Source organism: Galeopterus variegatus, unplaced genomic scaffold, assembly GCF_000696425.1.
Source record: "Galeopterus variegatus unplaced genomic scaffold, G_variegatus-3.0.2 Scaffold95, whole genome shotgun sequence".
NCBI lineage: Eukaryota > Metazoa > Chordata > Mammalia > Dermoptera > Cynocephalidae > Galeopterus > Galeopterus variegatus.
The window spans coordinates 189,046-197,337 of NW_007726206.1; positions in this window are offsets into that span (position 1 = coordinate 189,046).

Here is an 8,292-nt window from a genome sequence, read left to right on the forward strand (position 1 = left end):
AAAAAAAAAAAAATATATATATATATATATATATATATATATATATATATATGTGTGTATATATATATATATTTTTTTTTTAAATGAATAAAGCAGTCAGTTAAGAGATTAAAGGAAAAGTAGGAAGGTTCTAATATTTCACAAGCTGTCATGTGACAGGAGGAATTCGATCTAATCATCCAGGGGTAGGATGGATTAAATTTCAAAATTTCAGAAAAATAATTTTTTTTTTTTTTTGGTGGCTGGCCAGTATGGGGATCCAAACCCTTGACCTTGGTGTTACAAGGCTGCGCTCTAACCAACTGAACTAACTGGCCAGCCCTAGAAAAATAATTTAATTCATTTATGGGAGAAATTTCTACCAGCTATACTTTTTCCAAGAAGGACCAAGCTGCTGTGGAGTGGGGGATAGTACACCATCACAGACTCCTCTGCTTGGAGGAGTATTGTAGGAAGTCCTCAAACTTTACATGGATGGTTGGTTCAGCTGAATTCTCATCTTCCCAATACTTGAGGTCTGATTCTGAACTACATACCCTGCTTACAATCTGATGGGGATAAAAACACAAGTATACAGATATCAAAGTCTGCTTTTCAGTGTTTTGAATTAAGTGTCATAAGAGCTATAAATAAAGTGTTGGGATATTAGAGGAGATGCAGATTGACTCATGGAAAGATTCATGATTTTATATCTTGTGTATTCATATGAGGGCTTTGGGGAAATCTTAAGGCAGCATGAGCACCTCAAGGGGGCTTTGTTTAATTCTAGTTAACTAGCCAGGTGTGGAAGAAAGAGCCCAGGATGTCTCAGTTTGCAGAGGAAGACTGGAGACTAGGAATATGATGTTAAAATTATGTATTTTACTGCAACTTTCTTGCTCTTTTTTTTTTGGTGTATGTGCATCCTTCACACCTTTTGTTTTCTTTTTTCTGGATATTAACTGTGAGTTTCATATATATATAATTATATATATGTCAGCTAGTATTCTTTACAGATGTAAAAATTGGTCTGATCAATTGAGAGGAATATTTGTAGATATTTTCTCTTTGCATTCATGTATAAAATTTTTTTTTAAAATTCTGCCAATGAATTTACTTATATACCATGATTTCAAGACCATCTTAACTTTCACACCTTTTAAAAGTTGTCAAAAATTGATATACATTTCTTTTGAAAAACACAATTTGTCAAATTATCCCATGGAATTTTTATTTTTTTTAATTTTTATTTTTTTAAAAGATGACCGGTAAGGGGATCTTAACCCTTGACTTGGTGTTGTCAGCACCACGCTCTCCCAAGTGAGTGAACCGGCCATCCCTATATGGGATCCGAACCCATGGCCTTGGTGTTATCAGCACCGCACTCTCCCGAGTGAGCCACGGGCCGGCCCATCCCATGGAATTTTAATGAGGCATTTTCATACGCTACTAATTAATAATTTATTAACATGATATGTAGCAGTATATCTGCAAAACGTAAATATATTAAAAATAGCCTATAAGAAAAAAGAGACAAAGGAGTGATTAGGGGCTTTACCTGATTTGGAAAATTATTTTGCCATTCTCAAATTTTATTATGGGTTTTTGTTACACACTATGGCTATATTTTAACTTGTTCAAATGGAAACTATTGATGAGCAATTCCTATTTTTCTAACATGTGCAATGCTACAATAAATATCTTTGAATATATGCATTTATACATTGATGCTTCCTTTTTTTTTTTTCAGCTGGCCAATGCAGGGATCCAATTCCCCCCCCCGCCCCCGTGTTATCAGCACCATGCTCTAACCAACTGAGCTAACTAGCCAGCTCCTGTTTTGTTTTTTGTGTTTTTTTTGAAGCCATATTTCCGTAAGTGACTATGTAGGGTCAAGCAGAATGCGTATTTAAAACTTTGACATTGTGTAATTTACTTCCAGAAAAGATTGTAACAATTTACATTTCCAGCTGGCCAGTTAGCTCGGTTGGTTAGTTTGCTGCCAAGGTCAAGGGTTCAGGTTCTTGTGCCAGCCCGCTCTATATAGCCAGCTGCCAAAAAAAAAAAAAAAAATTGACACTTCCAGCATCAGTGTAAAGAAGTGGCCTTTACCTTGTGTAACTAGCATGGAATGTTATTGCTCTTCTAAATTTTTGTCAAGATGATGAGTAAGAAATAGTATCTAGGGCCGGCCCGGTGGCTCACTGGAGAGTGCGCCGCTTGGGAGCGTGGCGGCGCTCCCACCGAGGGTTCGGATCCCATGTGGAGACCAGTTCCCACTCACTGGCTGAGCGCTGTGCGGGCGCGACACCGAGGGTTGTGGTCCCGTTACCGGTCAGTAAAAAAGACAAAAAGGAGAAAAAAAAAAAAAGAAATAGTATCTAATTAATTTACATTTTCTGACTCCTCTATGAAGTTCAGCATCTTTTCAAATGCTTATTGGGCATTTGCATTTCCTCTTCATTGAATTGCTTAATCATATTCTCTACCTATTTTTTAAAATTGTGTTCCTGTTTGTCTCTATCGAATAAATCTACTTTGTTGGTATCTTTGCTTGTTAGAAACCTTAACCCTTTGGAATATGTGTTGTAGCTGTATTTCCTGTCTGTGACTTGTCTTTTGATCTTGAGCATGGGTTTTAGAGTCTGAAGGATTAGTAGTAGGATTTGAATCTGGTTGCATGATTTTCTAGCTGTGAGATCTTGAATTTCTTTAGCCTCTTAAAGCCTTAGTTTCCTTTAAAATTGAGATGATAGTGTCTACTTTTAAAGGGTTGCTATGATAAAACTCATAGCAGATGCAGCTACAAATATAACTAGTAGCTCCCTTTCTCCCTTTTAGCTTGTGTAAAGAAATAGGGCTTGAGTGTCTAGTGAGTTAACTGATACAGAATAAAGGTTCTGTCTGTAAGGCTGAATTTTCCTGAAGCGTATTAGCATATTTTGTATTTAAAAAAAATTTTCAGGAGATGGACATGACAGCGCCCTGCTCGCAGGCTGCTGTGGCGCTTACTGGAAAGGGAGCCTGGCCGATCACCTTTAAGGGGCCTAGCAGTAGGGCTTTGGCCGAAGTAACCATGCTGAGATGTGGTTTGAGATTCTCCCCAGACTCGCCACCATGGGCGTGCTTGCTCATCCTAGGAGTGGCCACTTTGTACATCAGTGGTTCACTAAGTGGGGCAAGGAGAAAAGGGTTGCCCGTTATCCATATCAGGGGAGTTTGATGGAAAGAGGCACATCTCTGGAGTTATTCGTTGCTATGTGTCAGATAGTTTGTAGAACATTGATTAAGGAAGCATTTTCATGATTGATGAAAAATAACTCAGTTATGGTCATCCATTCCTGCTAGAATGTTATGCAGTATATTATGTAGCATGCAGTGTGTTATGTAATGCTTAATAAAAATAAAATGGAAAAGAAAAAAATTTCCTCTTGATTTTTTGTAAATTACTGTAGGGATGTTTATAAACAATGATTAAAAAGAAGTGAATAAAAATGATGGGTAGTCTTGTGATGGTAGGATTACAAGTGCTCCCATCTCCCCTTTTGTGGTTTTTCATTCTCTCTTGCTTTAAAATTCAGAAAAGAACATTCCTGCCTTTCTTAGATGTTTATGGGGGACCAGGGAAGTGATTTGGGTTTGGTCATTCTTGGGCTATAGTTTTAAAATGGGGCAGAGATCTTCTAGACCAGTTCGGTAGCAAAAGACCTAAAAATGAGACAACTTCAAGGGTAAGATGAACTTCATGGGAGAAGAAATGGGTAACTACTTGTATGGTCACCCTTTTCACTTACAGATTCTCCTAGCAGAACTCTCTTGTTCGTTTTCTGGAAGATTCATTGCAATTAGGAAGGCTATTTTCTGACATCTGGAGTCTAACTCAGTCTTTCAGTGTAGAAAAGCAGAGGTGTTTATAATTTATGAGGTGCTACAGTATGGATGATCTGTCATCCAACTCTGCACCCATTGGTCACTTTAGTGTGCATTGGTGTTAGGTTTTACACAGGGGAGAGTTTTGTGGGTATGTGCTAAGTGAGAAGTAATAATTTTAAAGTAAATTAAAGAAAGTTTACCTACTAGAAGGAAATACTGTTTGATTAGATCTTGCTTGGATGTTCTCTTCCTTGGTGTCCGCAGGTACCGAAATTGAGTTCTTACCTGGACTAGTCTATCCACCTACCCTGAGAGGGTGTCTGTTCCTATGTGTAATAGCCAGTGGTATAGCCCAGCCAGTTTTTGAAAGGAAGGAAGCGGCATAAAATCACATGAATTTAGAATTTCTGAAAGGGAATTCTCCTTTACCACCAACACTGAGACATTACAATTCCTGAGAGAATTTTCTGGGGATGTTTCCCAAAGGACCTAACATAATAAAAATCAGCTGAAAGTAGAAATTTAGTAAAATAATAAAAATATCTAAAACATTAACAAGTGAGTCTTCTGTATTCTCTACCTTAGTTGATTTAATAAAAACCAATTATTTCATATTTACCCATTCCCACAAATCAAAAATTCATAGACTCTTTAAAGAGTTGGAAGGGAATTGAGAAGGCTTCTAGCCCAAGCACCCATACAGTGCAAAATCTTGGGAATAGCTGGCCTCAGAGATGACCATTTTTGCTTTTGCTTGAATTAGATATGCCCTACTTGAGGGCCGGCCCGTGGCTCACTCGGCAGAGTGCGGTGCTGATAACACCAAGGCCATGGGTTCGGATCCTATATAGGGATGGCCGGTTTGCTCACTGGCTGAGTGTGGTGCTGACAACACCAAGCCAAGGGTTGACATCCCCTACCGGTCATCTTTTAAAAAAAAAAAAAAAAAAAAGATATGCCCTACTTGACCCACCTTTTGGATGTCCTTAATTGTTAACTTATTTTACTGACTAAAATTTGCTTCAAGGGCTGGCTGGTTAACTCAGTTGGTTAGAGCACAGCCTTTTAACACCAAGGTCGTGGGTTTAGATCCCAGATCCCATACTAGCCAGCCACCAAAAAAAAAAAAAAAAAAAATTTACTTCCGTGTAATTTCTTTCTAGACCTGTCATCTCTGCTACAAAGAACAAAAATGAAAAGCCCTTTCTTGATGAGAACCTGCCTTTCATCTCATATCCTTCTAACTCTTCCCTTTTCTACATTAAACATCACCTTGTTTAAGGAAGCACTGTAGTTTGGTAGAATGAGGAGGGACAAGGAGTGAGGAGATGGGGTTTTTCTTCTGCCTCTTGCAGTGACCAATCCGCGGATGTCAGATGAGCCACTTCACCACCCAGGGCCTTGGTTTCTTCCTTGGAATTTGAGGGAGTTGGACTTAAATGACTTTTTTTTTTTTTGTCCTTTTTGTGACCGGCCGCACCAAGCTCAGCCAGCGAGCGCATCGCACCGGCCATCCCTATATAGGATCCGAACCCGCGGCGGGAGCGCTGCTGCGCTCCCAGCGACCGGTAACGGGATCGCAACCCTCAGTGTCGCGCCCGCACTGCGCTCAACCAGTGAGCGGGCTGGTCTCTATATGGGATCTGAACCCTCGGCGGGAGCGCCGCCGTGCTCCCAAGCGCCGCACCCTACCGAGTGCGTCACCAGGCTGGCCCTTTAAGCTTGCTTTTAACACTGGATTCTGTGGTTCTTAACTTTTCAGCTGAGTCTTGTGTTCAATGGTTTTATTTGTCTACTTCTGTCCTCCCTCTTGTGGACATTGTTTTGGGAAGAAAATAATATCTAATTGTTTAAAGCATAACATAATGACCACATCACCACCACCCCTGCAAATTCACCTCCATCCCACTGTTTGTTTTCAATTATTCATGTTTTCTTCTTGTCCTCATCCATAAATGTACATCATTTTATGTGGTTGAATCATATCAAGTATTCAGTTTTGTACCTTTTTTCCCCCTCACTGATGATGATGTCTTTATAATAATATGTAAAAATGTTTATGATTCAGTATGAACATTTATATATTACTAAAAAGATTTCATCACTATATACATTTGATAAAGATATAATTCACTTATCATAACATTAACCCTTTTAAAATATACAATTTAGAGGTTTTTAGTATGTTTACAAGGTTGTGCAATCATCGCCACTATCTAATTCCAAAATGTCTTCACTGCCCCAAAGAGAAAGCCCATACCCGTCAGCTATCACTCTGCATTCCCTTCTTCTCCCATGCTGTGGCAACCACTAATCTACTTCCTGTCTCTACAGATTTGCCCATCCTGGACATTTCATATAAATGAAATCATACAATATGTTGCCCTTTGTGTGTCTGGCTTCTTTCACCTAGCATAATGTTTTCAAGGTTCATCCATGTTGTAGCGTGCCTAATCATATTTATTTTATTTTATTTTATGCAGCTGGCCAGTATGGGGAGCCAAACCCTTGACTTTGGTGTTACAAGCCTGCACTCTAACCAACTGAGCTAACCTGCCAGCCCTATTTTATTTTTTAATAATACATTATTATATTTTAATCCTATATAATATTCCCTTTTTGAGAAACATTATGTTATATATGTGTGTGTGTTGTAAAGAATGTTATGTCAATGTCTTCATCCCTCTAATTCATCTATTCTCTTGAATTATTTCCTCAGAATAAATTCCCATGGGTAGGATTACTAGGTCAAAGGGTATGAACATTTTTATAGCTCTTGTCAATATTGCTTTTAAATTGTGGTGCCCAGAACTAAATGCAATTCTCAGATGTGTTCAGACAGAATGGGGTACTGTGGGGCTATTAAGTTCTCAAGGTCTGGACAATATATCATCCTTTAAATCAAGCAGCCTAAGAATTTATTAGCTTTTTTTAGTTGCTATGTAAGTGTGACTCATTGAGCTTATAGCCAACTGAAGCTCTTAGATCTTTTCCTAGACACTGTGTATTAAAGCTATGTTTTCACCTACTCTGGGACCCAGGAGGCTTTTGGGGACTCCCTGACTTGAATTTGGTAAGTCTTAATCTTCTCTTCTTTTTTTTTAAAGCAGTTTTGGTCCGAACAAGGTTGCAGGAGGTATGGGTTTTTTGTAGTCTTAGCTGGAAACAGTAGATGGAGCTATAAGGCTGTCACAACGGTAAAATATGTCTCTCCCTCCCAGGCCCTCTTCATGTTTTTCAATCTGGTAGTGGCACCTCCTTAGCAGGTTCATTATCAGAGTTCAGTCCTCCCCCTTTGTTGAGAAGGAGAGAGCAGCTGTGAAGTTGGATTTTGGGTGTTATTCAAGGCAAGCTCCAACTGAAGCACGCTTTTCATTTGTCATTTGATCTCCTAGAGGAATCTGGGACAGTTTATTTCATGTTAGAGTTTTGCTTGAACACATATCTCATGCTACTGTTTTGGCTTTTGAAGTTCACATCCGGAGAAGCTGATTTTTTGTTTGTTTGTTTGTTTTGCTTCATGTTCCCTGCTATCTCTTTCTCTTAGTTACTACAAGGGATTGAAACTTGTTCAACTAATTGTTTTGTTGGTTGGTTGGTTGGTTGGTTGGTTGGTTGGTTGGTTGGTTGGTTGGTTGGTTGGTTGGTTGGTTGGTTGGTTGGTTGGTTGGTTGGTTGGTTGGTTGGTTGGTTGGTTGGTTGGTTGGTTGGTTGGTTGGTTGGTTGGTTGGTTGGTTGGTTGGTTGGTTGGTTGGTTGGTTGGTTGGTTGGTTGGTTGGTTGGTTGGTTGGTTGGTTGGTTGGTTGGTTGGTTGGTTGGTTGGTTGGTTGGTTGGTTGGTTGGTTGGTTGGTTGGTTTTGTTTTTGCTAAGATGAGTTTTGAATAATAAAAGTAGAAAATTTATGTAGGGTTCTAGCTGAATGAGATTTCATTTCAATAATTTGTTTCTCTCTTGTCTTCCTCCTTTTCTTCCCAATTCTCTTCTTCCTCTCCACCTCTCATCCACCCTTTCCATACTCAATCTGCTTATTTGCAAACTATTGTAACTCTAAGTTAGGACCTTGGACTTTCTGTGTTTAAACTTCACTGACAAGTTTCAACACAATAAAGCAGTGCCCTGTGTGGGAAAGTTGGAAGGGAATCATTTTAACCCATTCTGTGCCATACCTGAGTCCCATCTCTAGAAAGTTTGTGGGTAACATCTTCTGCTACGTAGTGACTGAGATAGCATGTGAACCTGGCTTTGAAAGCACCACCTAAAAGGACATTTTTCTTAGCATCAATAGGTCAGGCACCTTTCAGGTGAATTAGTACCAGGAAAGGAGTGGGAAGGGATGGGGGAAATATAAATGACTTCTGTTTAGATGTTGCCTAATCACAGATCTAAGGGCTGGTGAGGCTCATGTTACTTCCCTGCCCGTTCTTCCATACCCTCCTACC